General features: G+C 34.5%; 1 non-coding gene across 1 annotated transcript; it reads right to left on the reverse strand.

Annotated features, from left to right (window-relative positions):
* Positions 1-23,154: 23,154 nt before the first annotated feature.
* TRNAQ-UUG (transfer RNA glutamine (anticodon UUG)) lies at positions 23,155-23,226 on the reverse strand. The gene has a single exon. It is a non-coding gene; the product is annotated as a tRNA-Gln (tRNA).
* Between the last annotated feature and the right edge of the window lie 2,712 nt (positions 23,227-25,938).

Consider the following 25,938-nt stretch of genomic DNA (forward strand, 5'->3'; position numbering starts at 1 on the left):
CAAGTGAACAGTTTCTAAGGAAATTAAAATATATATATATTTTTACCTCCAAGAGTAAGCTAGGCTTCTGGACTTTTTCATGGCTAAGTGTGTCAATACAGAGTTGTTAGAGAAACGTTTATTTATGAAAATGAACAATGTCGTTTAAGTCGTTTTTGAAAAAAATCGTCCGAAAAGAATTTACCGACACGTAAATTGTCTCAAGTAAATTTCTTTAATGAACAATTATTTATACTATATTGTAGGTTTGTTAATACACGTAAATATGAACAAAATTTCTTGTCGTTTTTGAGAAAATAATCCGTAGAGAACTCAAGAGTAACTACCTCTTCTGATTTTTTCCAAGAGAAGCAACTTATTCTATATTATATGGTTGTTAACGAAATATTGATTTATGAAAATTCCACAATAATACGGTATTAGCGTTTAACTTTTAAAAGTACAAAAATGAGATATATATATGAATCGATAAATCTTATTGAGCTTATCTAGATGATATGAGTGTAAATCCTCATTCGAAGACCTAAAAAGTAATGCTGCTCGAGATGCTACTTATTGAGATGACACGTATTAGGATAAAACTTATATTGAGATAAAACTTATTGAGATGCCACTTATTAAGATAAAACTTATATTGAGATAAAACTTAATGAGATGCCATGTATTAAGATAAAACTTATATTGAGATAAAACTTAATGAGATGCCACGTATTAAGATAAAATTTATATTGAGATGCCACTTATTAAGATAAAACTTATATTGAGATAAAACCTAATGAGATGCCACTTATTGAGATAAAAGTTATATTAAGATGACATTTATTGAGATATCACTTATATTGAGAGGCCACTTATTGAGATAAAACTTATTGAGATGCCAACTATATTGAGATAAAACTTAATGAGGTGCCACTTATTAAGATAAAACTCACCGAGACGCCACTTATTAAGATGAAGTTTATTGAGATGCCAAGTATTAAGATAAACCTTATTGAGACGCCATTTATTGAGATAAAACTTATATTGAGAGAAAACTTATTGAGATGTCACGTATTGAGATAAAACTGTGATGCCACTTGTTAAGATAAAACTTATTGGGATAAAACTTATATTGAGAAAAACATTAAAATAAAACATATATTGAGATAAAACTTAATGAGATGCCATGTATTAAGATAAAACTTATATTGAGATGCCATTTATTGAGATACTACTTATATTGAGAAATCACTTGTTGAGATAAAACTTATCGGGATGCCATTCATTGAGATACTACTTAGAGTGAGATAAAACTTACTGAAATGCCAGTTATATTGAGATAAAACTTATTGAGACAAAACTTAATGAGGTACCACTTATAAAGATAAAACTCATTGAGACGCCACTTATTAAGATGAAGTTTATTGAGATTCCACTTATTAAGATAAAACTTATTGAGACACCACTTATTGAGATAAAACTTATATTGAGAGAAAACTTATTCAGATGTCACTTATTAAGATAAACCTTATTGATATGTCGCTCATTGAGATACTGGGAGGCCACTTATTGAGATAAAATTTATTGGAATGCCACTTTTTGAGATACAACTTATATTCAGATAAAACTTACTGAGATGCCACTTATATGGAGGTAAAACTTATTGAGGTGTCATTTATTAAAATAAAACTTATTGAGATGCCACTTATTAAGATAAAACTTACTGAGATTCCACTTATTGAGATAAAACTTATATTGATGTACACTTAGGTTAAGATCTTGCTTATGCCACTAACAAATTGACAGCGTATAGTGTTATTAATGACATGTAACCTAAAATTATTATTAGCTTTAAAGTTAAAATTTTTATTTAACTAAAATATTGTCCAAAGATGAGACATATATCAGTCAATAGAGCTAATCGAGCTGAACAAAATAACTTGTTTGCAAATATGTTGTCTTTTGCTTAGAATTCTAGAAAATAAAAAATATTGAACTTTTCAGGCGTTAAAAAGTGTGTCGTTCCTTATCCTCAATAACTTATTGTTTTAATTTTATTGGAAAAATGTTATTTATTTACGGACTGCATGTGTAGCAGAATACACTGTTAATGAGCATGTTAGCTTCTTGTATCTATTGTTGTCTATCTTTACCCCCCCCCCACACACATCACTTTCCCATATGGTAGTTGTAAGCAAAATCGTTAGAGCCGTTTCTGGTAAAATCACATCCAGGACAATTTGTATAAAAACTTTAAAGTTTAAAATTCGTGTTCAGATAAGTTGAATGGTGGCTTCTATGCGGACAAACGGACGAATAGACGGACAAACATAGAAAATCACTCTTTCAGTATGTAGGGTGCACGAGACATGTAAATAGTTGAAATCTCGAATTCGATTTTGTTTCACAATCACCATAACAAGCAATATGGAAAGCGAGGAGTTGCACATAGGCAGAATTTAGAGCGCAGGTTCCGACCGTGAGATTATTTGGGAAACATATATTTAATTAAAAACGGCAAACCATACTAGAGAATGACAAATTTGAGTGAAGAATGGAGCATCTGGAATGATAAATTTGGAGAACAGGATGGTAAACTTGATGGGAGTAAGGTACATTTGGGGAGGATGAATGATAAATTTGGGGGGCAGAATGGTTGACCCGATGGGAGTAAGGTAAATTTAGGGAAAAGAATGGTAAATGTTCAATGATAAATTTTCCTATATCTGACAATGCAATGAATGATTCACGACTTTTTTTTTTTATCTCTTCATATGATTTTCTGAGAAATATGTTACGTTAATGATTCGACCAGTGTTCACGCTTTTTGGATCACTGAGCCGATAACAATTTATTTATACATTTCACTCGTATTTCCTTAACAATTATGTCATAAAAACTACATGTTTATAATAGTGTGACTCATTTTATTGTAAAACAACGCTGATTGATCAATAACCATATACATTTCTAACATTTTATTCTGTGTACCAAGCCACATTGAAAAATATATCCGTTGGAACAACTGACTGGATCAAAACTAAAATTTATCTAATCAACTAAAATGTTATACAGGTAATCATTAATTGTATAAAGGTAACCAAGAACGTTCTGTCGCTTTTTGAAGAGGTCTGTGTTCAATTGGCCCTCACACCGTGAGTTGAATGCGGATGGATAAGGTGAAGGTCAGTTATTGGTATGGGTATATACAATATACTAATTGATTGTGTGAATTCAGTTATATCGTGAACTTGCGTAAGGACAGAATGAACATAGGACCTCCACAGAGCGTTATAAGAGCATGTATGCTGTACAAGTTCAAACTGGGATCAAACGCCGCTGCAGCATAGCGGAAGATGTGCCAAACCTTTGGTTTGTTCAGGGTGTCGTGACTACGCGGACAGTGCAGCGCTGATTTCACAAATATAAGGACGGTGACGAAACACTCGAAGGCGCACCACGTACCGGAAGACCAACACATGTACAAAATGAAGATCTTCAGGCAACAATTAGGGCGAAAAGTGGCCAGACATGTGAGGAACTGCGACTAGAATTCAGTGTGAGTGGAAAAACCGTTTGGCAGCACCTCCATCAACTTGGGAAGCACTACAAGTTGGGTCGATGGGTCCCATATGATTTGACTCCTGGCCAGAAGGCAACACGAGCAGACACCTATGTTTCTTTGCTGTCTCGTCTGAGGAAGGAGCCATTTCTGGATAGGATGTTGACATGTGATGAGCAGTGGGTCGTGTACGAAGCTCCACGGTGCCGTCGTCATTGGTTAGCATCCCATGAACCGGTTTCAAAACAAATCAAACCAGCACTGCAGTAGAAGAAGGTCTTCCTGTGTGTTTGATGGACTGCTCTCAGGATCGTGCATCAGGAACTGCTATCAGTTGGTCATAGCATCAATGCAACTTTATACTGTCAGCAGTTGAGCCGTGTTCAAGAAAAACTCAAAACTCTGGAGCCAGCACTTCTAAATCTCAAAGGGGTCCTCTTGCTACAGGACAACGCTAAGCTTCACGTGGCTAGAATGATCCAGAACACCATTTTACGCCTTGTATGGGACATACTATTTCATCTGGCATACTGCCCGGGCATTGGACCGTCCAATTATAACCTGTTCCATTCCTTGGACAATCACCTTAGAGAACGCCAGTTCATATCCCTAGTGAAGGTGCAAGATGCACTTGATACTTTCTTTTCTTCACGGCCCACCAAGTTCTATCGTGATGGAATCCATGGAATTCTAGAACGTTGGCAGAAGGTCATCGATGCTGATGGGGACTAGGTGACATATCGATGTTCGAATGTGGTGGGCGAAAAAACGACAGAACGTTCTTGGTTACCTTTATATAACATATAATTCTGTAATTTGTTTACAGGTTTAACAAACTGGTATGGACCTTGTATACCTTGAATGTGAATGTTTCTTTTCAGCACCAAGGTTATATAAGACGTAAACCTGCAATTTCTCGTAGATTTCGAATCGTGTGAGCTCTCATCAAGAACCGAGTTTCCCAATCTGATAACCCGTATGTTAACCATAGATGTCCACCAAATAGTCCTATCTTAATAAACCTTCCTCCATGGTAAAGGGAGGTTTATTAAGACAGAAGATGTAGGAGTCAGTTATAGGAACTTAAACAAGAACAGTTCTAGTTTAGACTCCGTAAGGTCGCACAACAGAAGTCATAAAGTGAAGAAAGATCTGGGAATGCACATGCCTTTGGTAGACAAAGAAGAAGAAGAAGAAGAAGAAGAAGTTCGTAATGTTCAGAAGTTGGACAACAGATCTAAAAGATCGAGAAGGTATCGGGAAAATGATGGTGGACAGAAAGATAAAACAACCACTCAGTGCAAAGTAAATGAGAAAGAAGAACATATTTTGAACCAAAAGCAGGAACTGTTACAGTTTATATTTCGTGAGTTTAGGTCTAGGGATCAGAATATACATGAGATGAATGATAGAATTTTGGAAATGGAAAAGCAGGTGAAAAGATTGGAGAGAAAAAAGAAAGAAATCTAAGAAGGAACTGTAAAAGCTCAAATTGTTGGCGTTAACTTAGTGATCGTCTTTTGTTGTAATAATACAAGGCTTGAATTCCTTTTTTCTCCTTCTTTTGGTAATCCCCGGGAGGATGTTAGGGTTTAGTGAGTATGCGGACAAGGTGTTGGTAAGTTTTGGAGGAATAAAAGAAAAGCGTTACTACGGAAGATAATTAATGTGTAATTGTGTGTATGTCGGAAATAAGCCAAAGTGGCTGAGGTTTTTAAATGTTATATAGTAGCCATAAGTAGCTGAGTTTATTGTATAATTGTGAATATTAGTGGTGATTCACTTAGGATAGTGGTGAGTGTATAAAGGAGGCAGTTAGAGTAACTGGATATTTAAAAGGAAGACAAGATAAAAGTTATGCAAGTGTATGGATCTCTGAACCTTTGTGGTTGCAATAGAGTATGTTAATGTACCAAGAGATTTATTGATACATTAAAGGTTTGAAATAGTGTAGAATTTATTTAGACAATCATTGGTATTCTCTAGTAAGTGTGTAAAGTTAATTTAAGTAGTACTGTAGATGTCTAAGATTACTATTTCAACAGTTTCATTCTCAATTTCATTAGCAGGGTATAAATCATTAATCTAAAAAAAATCGAAAGAGGTAGTTTACTTTTGCAGAGGGTTTTTCGATTTTCTCAAAAACGACTCAGGCAATGTTGTTCAGTAATTCATTTATTCTAAAAAAAGTAGTAGTGTACTGTTGCGAGTGAGATATATTCTTACGATTTTCTCACAAATGACGTAGGCGATTTTCTTCATATTTTGAAAATAAATGTTTCATTAATAACTCAAAGAAACTCGGGTTGCCTACGGTAACGGAACCGGCATGCATAAATAGATGGGTACAAATTTTAGAAACGGAACTAATTTCCCAGAAAGAACTATTCCTGACGAAAGAACTGGGATTCTCATCCGTCTGACTTTTGTTCTACCCTCTTGCGCTTTATAATTTTTTATTACCTTCAGCAGGCGTTAAAGTTAATTTTGAATTGTCAGTTATTAATGAAACATTTATTTACAAAATATGAAGAAAATCGCCTGGGTCGTTTCTGAGAAAATCGTCCCAATATATCTCATTCGCAACAGTACACTATCGCTTGTTTTGTTTTTTCAGGACAAATGAGATCTGAACAAGATCGCCTGATTCGTTTCTGAGAAAATCGAAAAAAAAGTCACTCCAGAGAGCAAACTACTCCTTTTGGATTTTTCCGTAGAAATGATTTATACCATATTATACGGCTGCTAATGAGATTGATGAATGAAACAAAAAATCGTTAGAGCCAGCTTAGAGAAAGTATTTTTTTATTAGTTTTTCAGCAAAATACCCTTATGTTTGGGGGTAGAAAGAAAATTCAAGAAACAAAGTGGGTAACCCACCTCTCATGTGGCTACGATGACCAAAAATTTGTTCCAAAATTTGACATCTTTTGAAGGTTTCCTCACTTTTATGCTGTTGTTCAGTGAGATATTTTTAGTAGTTTCATCTTTACAAAATGCCGTTTTTGTTAAATAAACTATCAAAGTAAAGATGATTTAATTTATTACAAATCGTGCTGCATAATTAATTATGTATAATTTTGTCCTCCTTTCTGCAGCAATTACATAAGAGGCAACTACGTCACTTCATTTGTATACGTCACTTCACTACGTATATTCTCATATAGATATGAAAATATTGAAATGAAGATTCTGTTCACATTGTCTTATCAAAGAATACGTATCTTCTTTTCCGCATATTTAGCAAATGTCCGTCTGAAGCGAAACAACCCCCATGTGTTTAACGACTATATTCCTGATTCAATCTGAAAATTCATTCATGTCTGTGCACAACAGTTCCGAACTTTTAAATATGGTACTGTGACTACATGTATGTTTGTGCCGTGATATCTATAGGAGTATGCATCTTTTTCTGGGGTTTTGCAATTTCTATACAATTTCCAAACAATGAAAATGTAGATATATGTTCATACACTATATTGTTGTATACGAATAAACAAAATACATGCATAGAATAGTTAATACATGCATAGAATAAAATAAATACTTTAGTTTTTAATTTTTTTATAACTGTAAGTTTTCCTACTTTGTATGCATCAGTGATGTGCCGTAAACTATAATTTTATGTCTACGCGATTGTCTACTGTAATCTATACGTAATCTACATTACACCTTTTCCCCTGTAGACTATGTGGACAACCACTATCAAATGTAAGAAACAATTTCGTTGCTCGTTTGTTCATATTTCCTCATTCAGTTGTTTTGTTTCGATGCAGCGAAAGATTAGGGAAACGACTAATATATAAAAAGTAGAGGGAATTATGTAATCTGTATGTTTACTCTGCTCTGCACATACCACTTCCTTAGATTTTCCACTTTGAGCACTGCTTTTATAATGAAATTTACAAAACTAATTCTCACTTGTGGGCTTTCACTCTTGAATCTGCTGTATTTACCCATTTTTTCTTGCATATTTTACAATATGCATAATATTTTTCATTTTCCTTCATCAAGACGAAACTAAGTATAAGAAAGTTAGTATTCGCTGGTCTAGGCATTTTATTTTGTACGTAATTTCGCAAGGTTAACGACAAAAGAAAGCTCCTTTATTGTCCACAATGCCATATTAAATTACGTGTTGTTGACATATTCTACATAGTCTACGTTGTTTACATTGTCTACGTATAGTTGACACGTAAACGTAAACTATCGTTTTTTACGCGTAGACGCACATCTCTGGTATGCATTATATTTTCTATTTCTTTTCCTGAATCCTAGATGCAGAACCCAGGAAGCGTCGAGAGGCCGAGGAAGCCATTAGTGAACAAGTGAAGGCTGTTATAGAACATTATAAACAAGATGATCCCGTGGGAATTCCTGGTGCTCCTGTGCCTGATCCCATGAAGATTCCTGATATGAAACACTCTTTCTCTGTAGCAAAGATGACATTTAACAATGTTCAAGTGTATGGAATGTGAAAGTTTCGTATTGAACACGTGCGCTCAGACCTTCAGGCCCTAAAAGTTGATAACATATTTATTGGTGTGACATACATTTAGTCGTTATGGTTAATTATTAATTACTTTTATATCTATCATGAAATATATAAATAGTTCTGCATGTTACGCATAACAAGAAATACTTCGTTGTGAAGCTGAAAATTTTGAAACTTTAATTAACTGTACCTGCCAAACAAGTTAAGATATTGAAAATAGGTATCAAAATAAGGAATTCATGTTCTTAAAATGCATTCTTACAAAATGATGAATGAAAACTAACATGAGACTCTTAGCAATTACCTCAAAGTGAGGAGTGTTTGTTTAGCTACGTGCATTGGAACAAATTTTATCTACTTGATATAACAAAGCACCTCAAACAGTTGCCGAAATTTCTTTTCTCTCTCTTTTGCATTTAAGCTTACAAGATCAGAGATTTTAATAATAAATTTCTTCTTTCTGAAACTAAAGTGCTGTATCAACTTAGCGAAAAGACTCATGGTGGTTCAGTGATAAAGCACTCAACTCTGATGAAAGGGATTGTCTATTCGATTCCAGGCTATGTGAATTTCTAGTGCACAATATCGTCCCCGTGGGTTTTCTTAGATTTTCTCGTTTCCTCCTACATTTTCCATCCATCAGTTCTTTCATAATCACTCACTTAAATTAATCGTCCGTATTCTTTGACCTACAGGTATATTTGTGGGACGTAACACCAGAAATTTTGTTTTTAACTTAACAAACATTACAAGAATTCATCAAATATAAAACTGACATTGTATAAAATACATATTAGACAATGAGAAACAACTGAATGCATTATGGTCTTCCTGATATCCTAGAAACTGAGTTTATCAGAACCACATTTGTCAGATAGTACCAAGAGTGATAAAGAAAAGTGAGAAACCTATTGTGTCTGGTGGAATACTGTAACTTGTCTAGTAAATTGACGATTGCGTCGTTCAAATTCGACTAGAAAATTCTTAAGACAGCGAAAAATGAGCATAATTGATGAAGATACTCTGCTAGTCGACATTCGTTAGGAGGTAGCTGCTACGTTGAGAAAGATTGCTACATATGTGTGTCAGTCAAAACTGTCCACAAGTAGTGGGTGCTTTTTCAGACAGACTGTAGTGGTTGTCTATCTCTCACTCCTCGCAGGGGTACCTATTCTACTAAGTTCTTAGCCAAAATTTACCATTTTCTCCCGATTTGTCGTTCTTCCTCTAGATTTAGCATTCATTTCTGCAAATTACTTTTCTCCAACACCAAATTTATCTTTATCCAGATTAACTGTACCATTTTAAATAAAATAGTACAATTCTTATGGCCTAAAATCTGCCTGTCGGCACTTCTGACTCCATGCTAGATCTTATCATCACTCTTCAAACTTGTTACCATGTTAAAACAACATATTAAAGTAGATTCTCACTGAATTATATGTGGTTAATAGGAATTTGGCTACAACCACATGATCAAGTAGACAATGACAAATTAGAAAAGTGTATGCCCAGTCACACTGAGATTGTTATCAAATTTTTCATCAACAGACCGTGAATAGGTTTTGCACTGTAGCATTTGTGAGGTTTTAGAGAACTCACCATTTATTACTAGGGTAGTGACTAGCAACAAAAGATTGTTTCATCACTATAAGCTTGAAATTAAAGAGAAGCAGCATGTAGTTGAAAAGTCAGGTATCTTCACCACAAAAATCAAAGTTGTGTAAATGGTACACAAGGTCTTGTTAACTCGTTTCTGTGTTGCGTAAGTGCCATTATCAAACATGGAAAGATCACTATGTAGGGGTTTACCCAGTGTTAATGTAGAATAAGATTGCCACACTAATCTCAAGAAACAACCACGTTTTCTTCGTCAGTTTATCTTAGACATACTGAAATATTATCCCTATATACCAATCATATCAACCTCTGATTTCCATTCGTTTTGTCCCTTCTCTTTCTAGAAATAATTGCACATTCGAAGTTTTGGATCAGATGAGACGTGTGTGTTGGATTGATGACTTTCATAACGAAGGTCTTTGTATTGAGCAGGACCACAACAATTATCTCCTCAACAAGTATAACATATCTCTTTAAATTTCTTGTAAGACATATCTCCTCAACAAACTCATTATTTACATGTTTAAGATTAGTGTCACATTGACAGAATATACATAAGAAATTAACGTTATCTATTATTAATTGTTTAGTACTTTTGAGTATATTTGTGAGAGATAAAAACAATCTAAATGTTTCTTCCTTTCTCCTGTAAAATAATATATAATATTATTTTGATTTTCTAAGATAATCATCAATATAGAAATCAAGTTGTTTTTTCACATTCATCAATAAGCACAAATGAATCATTACTGGATAAAAATGTTGCTATTTGATGTTTAAATTTCGATTCTACTTTTTTAACTAGTAGTTGTTGTTGATATTTAGTTTGATCCATTCTTTTGGGATATTTATAAAAATAATTATTAGCTAACAAGCTGGTTGCTTTAAAAAGTTAATAAGAGAAAATTTTTACCAAATCCATTTTGGCGTATAATAATACATAGTGTATTATCAGGTAATATTTCTCCATTTCTTTTTTAGTCGATTTTTCTTTAATCATTTCTTCTACATTCCAATTAAGTCTTGCTAAATTTACTTAGTTATTATAGAGAAAATATTTTAAATATGTGTTGAACTTTTTCACCGTATCTTTAATAATCTCTTCGTCCATATCTCTATTTAATATTCATTTTCAATTGTTCTTTAAAGGAGATAATACAATCAATAGTTTTATATTCATCTTTCTTCTTGCCAATGTTTAATTTAGATGATAAACCGGTTATTTCCGCGTGCCCTGTAGCTATGGTGGTTGATATAATTGAATAAACTGTGACAGGAATAAGTACATTAATAAAATCAGTTGTTGCAAATAATAATACTGATAAAGTGATTAAGCTATATTAAGCATATTTAAGAAGTTGTAATTTCGTCCTTTTTAAAAATTGTATTATAACTTTTGAATGATGTCTTCTATTAATCTGTTACTTTTCTCTTGAAACATCTTCAGGCAAGTCAAACTCATTCATTTGTTATATGAGTAAAGTCTTGAAATATATGTTTTGTTGGTTTTTGCAGCACATACTTAACACCCAACAATAGAAACGGAAGAAATCAATTTAAATACAGCGATGTGGAAATCATTGTTCTACAAGGGCAATACATCTTAACGATGATTTAGAATCTCCATCTATAAACATTACACTATCAGAAAATCATTTGAAAAAAAAAAGAGTACAAATAGAAACAGACAGCTGAACTTTGTGGCGGACAAACACCATGTGCATGGGTTTTCTCGGGGTTCTCACGTTTCCTCCCACTTTCTTCATTCCACCATTTCATCCATTTCTTATGATTACCGTCTCCTTTAGCCTAACCGGCATAATCGTGGGACGTAAAACTCAAAAAAGAAGACGAAGAAGAAGAAACAGACAGTGAAAAGAAGATGTAACCGTATGTGATATTGGTACTCTTCTTGGTTTTTGAGAATGAAAAAGTATTAGAAAAAATAAATTACACATTAGAAACAAACTACTAAATTATCGCTCTTTCGACAAAATAATTATTCACTGTAATTTATCTAAGAGAATGTTTGTAAAAAGTAATGATTATACACACAGAGAAATGAGAGTTAAAAATTAATTTACAACAAATACAGAGCTTAAATAGAATTGCATATATTCTCTTATCTTTTACTTTTTCTCTAATGAGGAATGCGACTATAGAAATTTAAATCAATATTTTAGAAATAAAAATTTTGCTCTATAGTAAATCGATAGGATTGAATATATCCAGAATTATGAATTGCAAAGTTTTCCACTGGGCAGACTAACATTTAATAATTTGAATGAGCCTAACAAAGACATAAGTCGATGATGCATTAACAAAGCAGGTTGTTATATGAAATTTTAAGTTGTAGGTGAACAGACCAGTAGAGAAATATTCGATGTAAATGGTACGATAAAACTTACGGATTTTTTTTTTCTATTCGTTTTCTAACAAATAGAAATTGGAAAGCACAAAGTTGTTACAGATAAAATTGAATTACCTGGAATAACTTCAATTATAGCTGGAACTTTGAAATTTTCTAAACCTGGAGCTTCATATAAAACAAGTTGGTTTCGATATAGATGAAAAGTTAGGGTTGTAAACGGATTTATTTATTTCTCTTAAGACCAATACCCGACTTTTTAGGCGATTATAAAGATATAATGTGGAAAGGTGGATTGAGAATAGCATTCACTAAGTCTAATAGTAATGACAATGGTTTTATAAGTGAACTGGAACAGAAGCCAACGCAATTGCGTCTCACAATGGAAAAGTAACACTAAGCAATACGGAAATAAGAATGCCAGTATAATTACGAAAACGAGCATAATTACGAAAAGAAGTTAAAGTTAGAAATATTAAAAGAACCGGATACTATGTATTCATTTAATATGAATCTATGTATGAAAAGCAGTACCAGGCTGATTCTTTGAGTTTGATGTAACTACGCAATTTAATAGCTCGAAAACTATGCAACCTACCGTAGTCGGGTCAAGACTTCACTTAGGAGCTAATATGTTCCCTATTCAAATATCCATGTTTCATAATCCTAAGGTACGTAGCAATAATTTTTGTAGAGGGAGTTTGGCTACGGGCTTATAATTTGAAGCACTCACAAACTGCCTCTATAAAAATTGTTGCCGAAGTACCGCAGGATTCTGAAACATGGAGATTTGGATAGGGCACATACTAGTTCCTAATTAAGATCTTGACCCGACTACGGTAGGTCCCATAGTATAGGACCTATGGATCTTTAAAAATATTTTTTTTTCGTGTTTTTGGCAGCCTATTACTCCGAAAGGAAGCATTCATGCATCCAGGTTGGTCTATACTTTTTGTCTTATTTTGGTGTTAGGAATCACCTCCCAAACATTATCGTTGTTGTTTTGAAACACCCTGTATAACACGACTTCCTATTTTCACTTGGTGTGTTTCTACGAGAGATTTTGTATGGATACTCAGTGGGAAGTTTCTGCGAGCGATTGACAATCGAAGGCAATTGAGTAGCACAGAGGGTTTGTGAGGAAAAGGCACAGAAGGTGGTGGTAATTGGATACCTTGGAAAATATACATTGCAGTTTACAGATGTTCTGTTATGGAGATTACCAAGAAACGTCGATAATATATGTATTATTATAACTTTTGTGCTTTGCTATTTATTAACTATAGTTCGAGGCATAGCGTCTGTATAGATGAACTCTCTTCTCATTACTCTTTTCTTATGAAATATTAGACATTACCAGTAAACTTTCCAAATTTATACCTTCTCATTATTATTATATAATTTTCGCCAGTTTCATACAGTAAAGAATTTTTGTTATTATCCGGTCTACCGTTTCCGATTTCAATAACATTTCCCGTAGAGCTAAATCATTCAAGAATACGAAGAATTGTTCTTGATTATGATTCAGGATCCAAAGACCAAGATTCATTCCTGTCTTTATCACTTTATTAAAACTGGAAATGATAGAATTAAATCGAACATTTTCGCCCAATAATTTATAAATTTGCCGTAGCTTTTTTGTAATATAAAACCGAAAACTCACTTGTAATTTCTGCGAAACCAAACTCTCTTTACCACTTAGCAAGCATGCTGGTAGTGACAAATTTCATCTGGAATTTCAAGGACTTGAAGAATTTTGGATCAATGCCTAACATTAGGAAAAATCCCCGAAAATGTATGGAAGACATGCACTCTGACATTGGTTTCCCTCTTAGCCAATAGTTTTGATAAAACATGTAGCTAATGAAAGATGTTTAGGATATATAAAATTACTATGGGGAAAGTAATTTCCAATTGGGATATTTTCACTACTTTTTGGATTAAAAGATACAATATATTTCAGGCGAAAATTTTCTTGTAGACGTTATATCTCGAAAACTACATATACTGTAGCCAAACCCAAACTATCAATTAACTCAGTATGATGTGTTTATTCCTTATAAAATATGAAACCTCGATTTAGGGGCCATTCAAAAATTTTCTGGCCCCTCACCTACAAAATTTGATATATTTTATTCAATGAAACATTTTCTTGTACGCCCCATATTTTGAGAACTACATACAGTGAATTTCAACCAAAACTAATAATTAGAGTCCGGATTTTTATGTAATATCAACCCCCTAAATATGTACATAAATACGTAACAAAATCACTTAAAAATGTAACAAATATGTAATATTATATAAGAATATGTAATATTACGTATGCTACATAGTTTTGAAAACGTAATATTAACACGCGTATAAGTATGCAATATTTAAACGAATTATGAAAATAAAAAGGAAAATCTACTACACTTTATCCTGCTTAATGCAAGTCCCCCAATGAAGTGAAATGCTTTAACAGCTGAGACAGCCATACGTCACTGACGTGACTGATTGCAGGATAATAAAGATCAGACGCGAATGAAGGAAGATGTGAATCGGCTAGAGAGAAAAAGGAAAGCTCCGAGAAAAGCAACGCATACGGCATTTGTACATCAGAAATCTCATGTGGTGTGGTGTGGTCCCGTTTGAAATCTAGAACTTTTTACACTAAATGCGCATCCGTCACCACGGTCCAACCTTGAAATGAATTATACACAATATACAAATTTAAATACTAAAAGCAACTTAAGTCGAAATGCATTGTTTTATATATATTTATTTCATGCAGGGAAAAGCAGTCCTATATCTTTTAAACAATACCAGCTGAATTAAGATTGAAGAATATTTCCACTAATGAACATTTTTAATTTGAAATAAAGTACTTACAAAAGATGTGTCTGCAGTTCAACTGTGTGTTGTTGCACAATGGGTTACAAGGTACACTTCCAAATGATCAGAAGTAAAATTTTGTCGGCGATCGGATAAAATATTCTTGTATGCAGAGAATGATCTCTCCACATCACATGAGGTAACAGAAGCGTATTTCAACAGGGGCATGTAGTTAAGGGAAGTATATTCAGGGGGGGTTCTTGTTTCACCACTGAGAATCTCACACACTGCCAATAGGCTGTCGTAATCTGGGTTTCTTTCCAGTACTGTATTTAGTTCTTTCGAACTTTTTCTCTACATCTCCACACACACCTTGCAGCAGTCTCTTTGCATCCTCTATGATTTCCATGGATTCCGGAAGAGGCCGCCCAACAGTCTCTAGCTTTTTAATGCTTGTAGGTAGCCAACCAAAATTACTGTCTATGTATGCGATATCACACGCTACTTTTGAATCATTAAACAGTTTCTGAGCTATGTCAACTGACACAGCAGACTCCGATGGAAATGAATGAACAACAGGCTTAATTTTTTTGAAATTGTTCATTGTAGAAATGTACTGCCTGTATCCAAGTGCCCCATCGCGTTAACACAGGCTCCGGAGGAAATGGCATCTGGCAGTTGATCTCTGTAAACTTGAACACGTTGTGGCGCCTTAACAAACATTTCTTCTTTCGTGGAAGAAACTAGTTGATTTACTTCGCAAAAGTTGTCTCTCACCTCTTCAGCAACACGCTGAAGAGCATGGACCATACAGGTGAAATGAATTAAGTGAGGGTAAGAAACTGTAAGTGCTCTAGCCGCTTTTAACATGTACGGTGCACTGTCTGTATAGAGAACAAGGACTTTTTCTTCCTGAACTCCTTCCGGCCACAACACTTTAAGATCATCCTTTACAAAGCGAGCAATCGTGGAATGATTCGTGCGTTCCAACAATTTACTCGCAATAAGATAGGATTTAGATGGAGCATCTTCACTTAACTTTCCAATCACTAAATTTGCTACATAACGTCCCAAAACGTCTGTTGTTTTGTCCACAGAAATCCAAATATATGAACTACCTATTTCTGCCCTAATGGTATCTATAGCTTTCCTATAACAAACTTTGAGATAACACTTTCGAAGAGTGGATTCGTCAGGAATTCGACGCCCGCAGTACTTCTCCAGAAAAGCACGGTATTTTGGCACTTGAGCTTTGTTCCAAGGAATGTTTGCTGCTATTAATACTTGGCACAAGTCTTTGAAAAACTCACTCACTGAAGTATCTTGATGCATTTGTGTCAAGAGTACTTGTTTATTTGCAGTTCGCAAATTTTTATTTCTTGCATGGAGTGCACTTCGTACATGTTGTTCTAACTGAGATTTCATTGAACATCCATTTTTTTTTTATCACACTCTTAGCACAACACCACTTTACCGTCCGTAGTAAACGCATCATCGATAGTTACTCACGACCACAATTTCGCGGATAAAGTTGAGGCAACCGGAGCCATTTCTAACTTCGACTGTCAATACAGAACACGTGCGTTTTGCAACTGCAATATTAGAGTGCTGTCCTCCTGTCATTCAGTTGAACAAGCGAAGTTCTTTGAAAGCTTAGGTTACCTGCTATGATATTGCCATTGTAGCGGAACGAATTCTTGCAGTAACTTCCTGGAGGCATACTAGCATACAGTTTTAACTTGAATTGCAGGATTTGCTTTCACCTTTTTCCCCGTCCGACCTTCGATAATAATCAAATAGATTTCATTTTAGGAATTTCCTAGACAGTCGCCTATCAGGCACGTGATCTGTCTTCCTCCAGAGTTGAGAATAAAGAGCGCTGCTAATGTACCCCGGAGGGAGGATTTTTACTTGCTTCTTTTTATATTTCTTTTGTTATCGGCGAAAATTCTGCGAAACGGTTTGATAAATAAAAAAGAGAGATATTTCTCTTTCGGTAAAACAAACGAAAAGATAGACATGACAAAATTGAATATAGATGCAAGCCTTGCACAGTTTGACAGTTTATTTTTTTAAATTTTAAATTAAAATTTCAGTAAACGCAAAAGTTTAAGACAGTTTTATGTAAAAATATGTAGAAACCATAGAAATATGTAATATTAGTTAAAACATATAAAAATATGTAATATGAAACTTGAGTTGAAGAACCCTACAGGTGTGAATCACAAACGTTTAAGGATTTGACGAAACTACATATGAAGGAAAAAATATGTAATTACATACAAATTCGGACATTACTAATAATTTACTCAGTATAATGCTTATTCCGTAAAAAAAAAAAAAATACTAAAACTCGATTTAGGAGCCATTCAAAAATTTTGTTTCCAAAGAAATCAATATGTTTAATTCAATCAAACATTTTCTTGTACGCCCCATATTTTGAGAACTACATACAGTGAGCCAAACCAAAATTAACAATTTACTCAGCATGATGTGCTTATTCCGCCAAAAATACGAAAACTCGATTTAAAGGCCGTTCAAAAATTTTGTGGTCCTTTATCCAAAACATCCAATATATTTCATTCAATTAAACGTTTTCGTGTAGACCTTATATCTGGGGAATTACATATAATGTAGCCAAACCTAAATCATCATTTAACTCTCTGCTTATTTCGTAAAAGATACAAAAACTCAGTTTAGAGGCCGTTCCAAATTTTTGTGGATCCTGATTTGAAAATTAATTATTGGCCAAGATCGCTATCTTTTGATGCATTTTTTAAAATCATTCCTAAAATGCTTGTCCAAGATTTCAATCTTTTGATCCAATTTTTTTATCATTCCTAGAAGTCTTGTCATTAATCTTTCATAGTGTTTTATTATAATGATGTTTTGATTTGTTAATAAGTTATATTCTACAATCTGGCAATACTGTTATACTTGCTTCAAATGCATAAACCACAAAATTTTTGTACTGTTTTTGGACAGAACTCTGTACATTTTGGTGCTCGTTACACACGATGTTTCTTAAATTTTCAGCCGATTTGAAAATGTTCTAGTCTGAAAACGGCTAATCGTATTTGATATCTCTCGTCGCGCTAACTCTTAGGCAACTCACTAGCTTCCGTCAGTGTTCAAGCTATGGAGAGATTTCGAACATCGACTTGTTCTTTCATGCAACAGGAACATTTGTAAACTGAGAATTTAACATAATTGCAATTATTTTGCATTTTGCATAAACTTGTACACTTCTCCTTTTTAGAAGTAGGTGTTTCATTCACATTTTACGATTAGCCACTTTCAAACTATAACACTTTGATATCAGATGAAGACTTTAGAGGTACTCTGTACTATCTTCTGGTTCGTGAATTTCATGATTCTACACGAAACAATCAAGTTATTTCTAAATTGTAATAAAATATATAAGAATTTATTGGGTTCAGAATATTTTTATCAGGTTGTTACAGTAATAGAAATATCTACAAAATGAATTGTTACAATAATATTCCTTTATAACCATAGCAACACTTCATTAATTTATTTTCATTTCCCCTCATTGCTTTAATATCACACTTTCTTTAAAATTTCCTTATTTTCTCATCTTCAGCAATCCTCTATACATACACATTAAGCATTTTTCTACTTCACCATCTTCTGCCCCCTTTTTCGCATGAAAATAGCAAATTCTTTGATAGAGTATCGCAGCTAAATCTTTGGGATTGGAAGAATACCAAGGGGTTTGCGTCGTGAAATACCAAGGAATTTGTTAGAATTCCCTCACCCTTCATCTCATCCTCATCCACTAGCAAATTACTTGATAATGTATCGCAGCAAAACCTTTGGTATTAACAGGGATTCCAAAGGGTTTGCTAAGTGAAATATCAAGGAATTTGCTAGAATCTGGTTCTCCGGCTTAAGATCGTGTGGTACATATGTATCTTACGTCCCTCTCCGGTCAAAAGTAGGCCCTCACAGAGGTAGAGACCTTGACGAGGTTGTGGGGCTTATCTGCCTGCACCAACCTTTATATTTTGATTTGAATGATAAGTAACACTTAACCGTTTTTTTTATCAGCTATAGCTTCAACCAATGGATAAGCAGCAGAAGTATCTAAAAGTTCGAAGTATCGAAACAAGTATGCCATCACATTCAACCAAACTCTTAGAAAGAAAGTGAATACTCAGAAGTCAGTACAGACTTTTACTTCAACGCCTTCTGGGTTCGGACTTTATGCCAAGTACTCTAGCTGAGTGAGTTCTGTTGTTTTCGTTTGTAGATACCACAACATCGATTTTTAAGAGATGTTGGGCAGTGAATGCAATTTTGATATTCAATTGAACAGACTTTTATTTTTTCTCACTCAGTTAAGTGACAAATATTTTGTCGAGTGATTTAATAATTTCTCATATATCGATTTTTACAAAATACTGTCAAGTTAGTGTTTGATAGTTCAACGAAATCGGTTCGCCTGCAGCTATACAGATTCTAATAAATTGAAAACAAGTTCAAACTCTACATGGATTAGCCGCTGGGATTCAATTAAATACATTGAAGAATATATAATATGATTATATCTATATTAAATTTCATATGATCAGTATTTGTAACACATTTTTGGGAAATACATAGTGGTGATATAGAAAATATAGTGATATACACAATAAAAGTGACAATGTCATACATGCGCGTATGGTTCATCTTTCTGTTAAGCTCAACGCTAGTGGCATAAAATTAGTATTAAATGAATATGGTATTGTCAAGAACATAGAGGATAAAACATAATCAAATAAATTTCTCTTGCCAGTGCTGAAGAGAGTTTGTGCGATACACAGATAGACAAGGAGATAGATCCGATCTCAAAAAAGAACTCTTGCTTCCATTCGAATTGGTAATAGGTTGGCGTGCAGTAATATATCTGACAAAAAGGTGGATCAACTGCCACATACACCTTAATCACTTGGTTAAAATCTGTAAAAACGAGGCACAGGCATGTAAATATCTTAATGTCGTCTTTGAATTAAAAAAGTACACACAAAAGAATCCATTAACGGAGACAAATGGTGAAACATAGGTGGATAGAGATGAAAAAAATCCCGTCATAATTAACCTTTCAGTGCTCTCCAGATAAAATCCTCTTTTTAACTCTCCAGCTAAAATCATCTGTCTAGCCCCTCTCCCAACATTCTCTATCTAGTCCTCTAACTAAGACCAACAATCTAGTCCTCCAGTTAAGATCTTCTATCTAGTCCTTCAGCTAAGGTCCTCTATCTAGTCCATCAACTAGATCTATCTAGTCCTCCAGCTAAGGTCCTCTATCTAGTCCATCAACTAAGATCCTCTATCTAGTCCTCCAGCTAAGATCCTCTATCTAGCTTCCCAGCTAAGGTTATCTAATCACACGTGACCATAAATTGTCAGTCTGCAGAAGCCCATTGACTGAAGTTACTTCTCATCGTCATTTACCCTTACTCGTCATCTTGTAGGTAAGAACAAGGGCCCTTCGTAGATGGATGTATTGCAGAGGAACTGAGGCAATTGCGTAATTTGTTTTGATAATTTCCCTCCTATCTAGCCCGAGTGTAGACAATTACCTCTTGATATTCATTAAGTACTCGATTGATTTCATATTAGAGTCTATGATTCTTTTCATTATCCAAGATGATGACACGGAACCTATTGCTCAAAGTGAGATACAAAACAAAAAGAGACATATTTAGGAATACAATGAAAAATTCAGGGCATACATAACATTTCAGGACATTGCAATGAAATCATGGTTATCTCCTAGGAAAGGGTATTTTGGCACTTCAAGTGAAAGCATTCCTGAGCTGATAACATCTGATGCTCAGGATGGGGAGTTTTGGTAGAAATCAGACACACTTCTTTTTTAAGAGGGGATGTGCTGGCACAGGGAGTTTGGTACCAAGTATAGTTTTGAGCCGTAAATTTATGACCAAGAAAGCTCAATTGTCATCCACATGGGCAAAATTAATAACAATGACTTATAAACTAATAAATTTCTGTTACACCAAAAAGACAATCAACTTTGAAACATGTTTTCAAGTTTTGATTGTATCCAAATATCTAAAATTTCATTTTTCGTAATTTAATTCCCATTAATGAGATGACATCTTATATTGTCGTTGGAAATAACGTAGCATGTTAAATAGAAAGAAAATCTGGTTGGTAGCAGTTGGAGAAAACGTAATGTTTAACATAAATAAAGTGTCAAACAGAGAAGATAAGTTGAATCCATTGTTAACCAAGGGGCAAAATATTTCTTCGATTTTCAAGATCAATGTAAGCCTTTGTCTATGAAACCAATTCTATTCTTGAGTGAAACCAGATTATTTCATTCATAAGAAGCAATACCCTACGTTTAAAGTTTCAAATGAAATTGAAAGTTTTTCCACGTCTTTTCTGGAAGTAAAATTATGAACTTATGGAAAAAGCTATCACCACGGTAATAATTTTAGCACAGCCATCTGAAGAATCTGATGGATAACTTTTGCAACACTCACGTATTGTATGGCTTTTATAATGTTGCAGTTTTCACGAATAACAGTGTATATTTTCAGGATGTTACTCAAACGTAACCTAAATCAGTCGTTATGATTAAATCAGACAGAGAATATATAAGGTTTATAGCACGGATCTTATAAAATGGAGGATCTGCACATATGTATCGTCATCCTATTAACTCAATGAAACAAAAATAACAAGAAGAAAAAACAACAACCGAGCTTCACCACTTCTGATTGGCTACTCTCGTTTCCACCATGAATGTTGGCTCAAAACATTGCTGTCTTATTGGGCGGAGTGAGCAGAGTGGGGTGGCGATACTGCAAAGTATGGCTTAACGATTTTGTTGTATAGGCAGATCCTTTATTTTATAATATCCTTGGTTTATACAAACAGAGTTTATACAAACAACTGAAAAAGAAAACTCAAAAATGGAAGTCAAAAGTTGACTGGAAACCACGGCAGACAGGTGTGAATTTCCACGTTAACGTAGTATCAGGCTTGTGTCAATGATAGAGCTTCAGCAGAAAAACTTGCATAGGTGACTAGTTTTAGGCCTACGTTTTCAAATACTATTATTAGCAAAGCCCCCAAGTGTAAACAAGACTTAAAAGAGATTATAACCATTGCTGAAGGAAACTTCTATAATAAGAAAAGCATATTTTGTGGATCGCTGAAGGAAGACTAGAAAAAGAGTCACTGACACTTCTGTGTATATATTCCTTAGAGCAGCGGTTCCCAACCAATGTGTCGCGAAATTTTAAAGTTTAAAAATCATGAAACATTTAATAATTCATTAAAGTTAATTTTTTGACAGACTGTACCAGTCAACTTTCAAACTACGCTGTGCAATAATAATGGGATATTCTGCAGAACAATTTTGTTCGTATGTCCCTCTATTAAGAGGTACCATGGTATAAAACCGTAAAAAAAAAGTAATAAATAGTATCTTGACATGTATTCTCTGGTTCAAGATTACTTCCCATCTTCTTCCCTATTCCCTTCCCTCTTATCACTCTATTGAAGTCGAAAATGGCAAAGTCCTAAGGTTTAGAAGTATTTTTTGGGAAACAGTCTTGTTTTCAGATGGCATATTCTATTAGCGTTATATAAATTGTAATCACCTTACATCTGTTTCTTGCGGATTGACAATAGTGGAACAAAGAAGAGAGTGATAAATATAATGGACTCCTAATGCATTGAAAACTTGTCTTCTATTTACGACTTACGCTGCGGTTGCAAAGTCAATAATTCTTATCTTGAGAATGTTAGCTAAAGAAAAAATAAAATAAATCGTATACTGAGCTCTTTCGTGGCTAAGTGGTTAGTGTAAGCGCCTTTGGTGTGAAAGACGCGGGTTCGATTCCCGGCGGGAGCTCATGTTGTTCGTATTCCACGTTAATCAGTAGGTCCCGTTTTATATAGCCTCGATGCTGAAAAGGATGTTAAACTCAAATTTAACTCAATAAATTGTATACTATTATTTGTTGGTTGACCAATAAGTCAGGCAGTGACAATGCTTAGTACTACATAGGGTCACTACTTCATACAAACTTATAGTGTTACATCATTATTATTTATATTATCAGTATTATTAATTAAAAAGATAAATGAAGTGTGTCACGATGTCGTGAATATTTAGTAAAGTACGTTCTCAGTCACAAAAGGTTGAGAACCACTGCATTAGAGCCGAAATGTGAACACCGTGGGCAAGGAAAAAATTAAGTAACATAATGTTGATTTCTATGCAAGATATTGGATAATTAAAAAAAAAAAAAAAAAAAAACGTTATAGAGGTTCCACCGAGATTTGAACTCGGATCGCTGGATTCAAAGTCCAGAGTGCTAACCATTACACCATGGAACCTTCATGCTGTATTACAAGGCACAGAACGAATAAGTTATCAAAGGCTTTTAATCAGCACTTTCGTCACAGAAATCTAAAAGTAGGCAAAACGTTGCATTTTACCAATAATTATAATTCATGCTACTAAGGGAGAGATAATGGAGCATAACCGAAAACACTTTCTGCAATATATTACATGGCTTGTGTATAGCCCGCTCCCCCCATTCTTTGTCACCGGAACTTGGAGAGTCACTACTACTACTTATATCGAGAACAGAACCCAACCAACCCCTGCGGGGCTTCTAACCCTTTCCTATTACTACTACTATTGCTACTAACTACCACTACTACTACTACTACTACTACTACTACTACTACTACTACTAGTAGTACTACTACTACTACTACTAGTAGTACTACTACTACTTATACTAAAACTTCCATACCACAACATTTACATCTTAAATCTTTATAACATGCGATTCAGATTCATTATGAACTAGTATGAATCGTTAGAATCACTATGATTCGTTAAAAATCACTGGGGGGAGCGGGCTATACTCAATCCTATTACATTATTATATAATGTAAGCCTAATAATGCAAATTGACCATTTTATTACATAATACCACACGGAAAACAATGAGTTTTCTCATTTTATGAAAATGGAACTTAACTCTATTTTTCCATATTCCTGTAGTTTGTTTGGTGATAGTACTCTTTAACAGTGGCGTACGCAGAAGTTCATTAAGGCATAGTTTCAGCCTCTAAATTCATATAATTTCATGTGTTTATGTATATACAGGGTGTGCGGAAAGTAACTCGTTATTTTAAATATTTTTTCTCCTTAAATATTGTACGTATAAACTCATTTTTTGCACACATGTAGTTTATTATATGCCATTATCTTTCCAAACGTTATAACTCAATGTGTGCTCCAGTAATTTTTAGACACTGTCTGAACGAACAGACACTTTTGGTATGACCTTCCTTGAGACCTCAGCAGGAACACCACTTCTGACTTCATGGATCTTATTCTCAAATTCACCAAGAATTTGTGGTTTGTTGCGATGCACTTCTTCCTTATCCCATCCCATAAAGAGAAATCGCATAGGCGAGGTCTGGGCTTCGCGCTGGCTATTTTGTGGGACTCCGACAACCTATCCAGCATCTTGCGAAGCGTTCTTCAAGCCATTGTCTTACAGACAAGACGTGATGAGGGGGTAACCCTACCATGCATAAATAACAGTTTATGTGACTCGTCCCATTCAGAAATTGTAGGTCATACAAACTTTTCTAACATTTCCAGGTATCTTTCAGCGTTCATAATGTCACTGAACACATAGGATCAAACAGTGCGGAAAGAAAGTAATCCACACCAATGACACTTTCGGCTTGCCCTGCAGCTTTTCAACGGGCTCTTTGGGACCATGTTCTGCAATATGACGATTAACGAACCCTCCTACAGGATTTTTTCAAACAGGTGTGCATGATATTCATGACATGTGAACATCATTTCACAAAATTCAACACGTCTATTGCAATCATCTGGATGCAACTATTGGACATAATGAGGCTTCCATGATCTGTAATGTAACTCTTTGTGGAGAATTGCATGCATATAATAGCATGTAATGCCACTCTTTCTTGTAGTCTGTCTTGTTGATGTTGAAGGGCTTCGCTGCAACATCTCCCTCACTGTGGCAACTTTTTCCTCTGATACCAAAATTGACGGCCTACTTCATCTCTTAATATCCACGATACTTCCAGTGGTCATTAATTTTCTGTAGCAAATTTTAATTGTTTTTGCATGTAGAACAGCTTCGCTGCATGTTGACCCCTCCACCACCGTTGGATCTGAATTACAGACAGCCATAGCTCAAATCTTGCTGCAATTTTGACCCTCTTCATAATCGTCATGGCATCTCTGTGTTGCTATTGTATTGCTATTACAATGAATCACAGAAAAGTTTGGAAACGAGTCATACATAGATAGCGGGAGCCATAAATTTAGTATTTAAGTGCGTTTTGTTTGTTGTAAAGGATAATTTCCAAACATGTGAAAGATTTCACTGTTTACATAGTATCGACATCTCTATAGTAAATGTGGACTTCTTCCGCAAGACTTCTAAAGCCTACTAATCCACAGCCGCCGTTTATGTGTTCTTTCACTTTCAAGTAGTATGTATTTTCTGTCATTAAGAAAATGCATGTTTTCCGCGGGATAGAATCTTTTGCCCCTTACTATGAGAATGAAATCGGTACGCATTCCTTGCTACCACCTCGCGATTTAATTAAATGTTTTAAAGGTTTTGAAAGCTCAATCCCTTACCAAATCGATAACTACATGATCTCTTTCTTTGCAGTGCACACAAGACACTAGGGGCTATAGAAATATCGTAAAATTAAAAAAAAAAAGTTCTTTCACAGCGTGATGGTTACGGTTATTGCCATATATTTATAGAGTAGATGAATTGTGTACCTTATTCCGTAGCTCATTGGATCCGTGCAGAATCCCTTTCCCGTAACCCGCGTTCGAATCTTCGTCCTATTATTTCTTTATTTTTATTTTCCATTGATTAGATAGGACTCCAGTAAAAATAAATATATGGTTACGGTTTAAGGTGTGATTCGATATTCTCCAAGTATTTATTTATATATTTATTGTCAAGCGAACAAGATGAAGTAGAATTTTACAAGTGTAAAACTGTTCTAGATTTTACTATTAATAAA

This window comes from Thermobia domestica, chromosome 2, assembly GCF_964235325.1.
Source record: "Thermobia domestica chromosome 2, izTheDome1.hap1.1, whole genome shotgun sequence".
NCBI lineage: Eukaryota > Metazoa > Arthropoda > Insecta > Zygentoma > Lepismatidae > Thermobia > Thermobia domestica.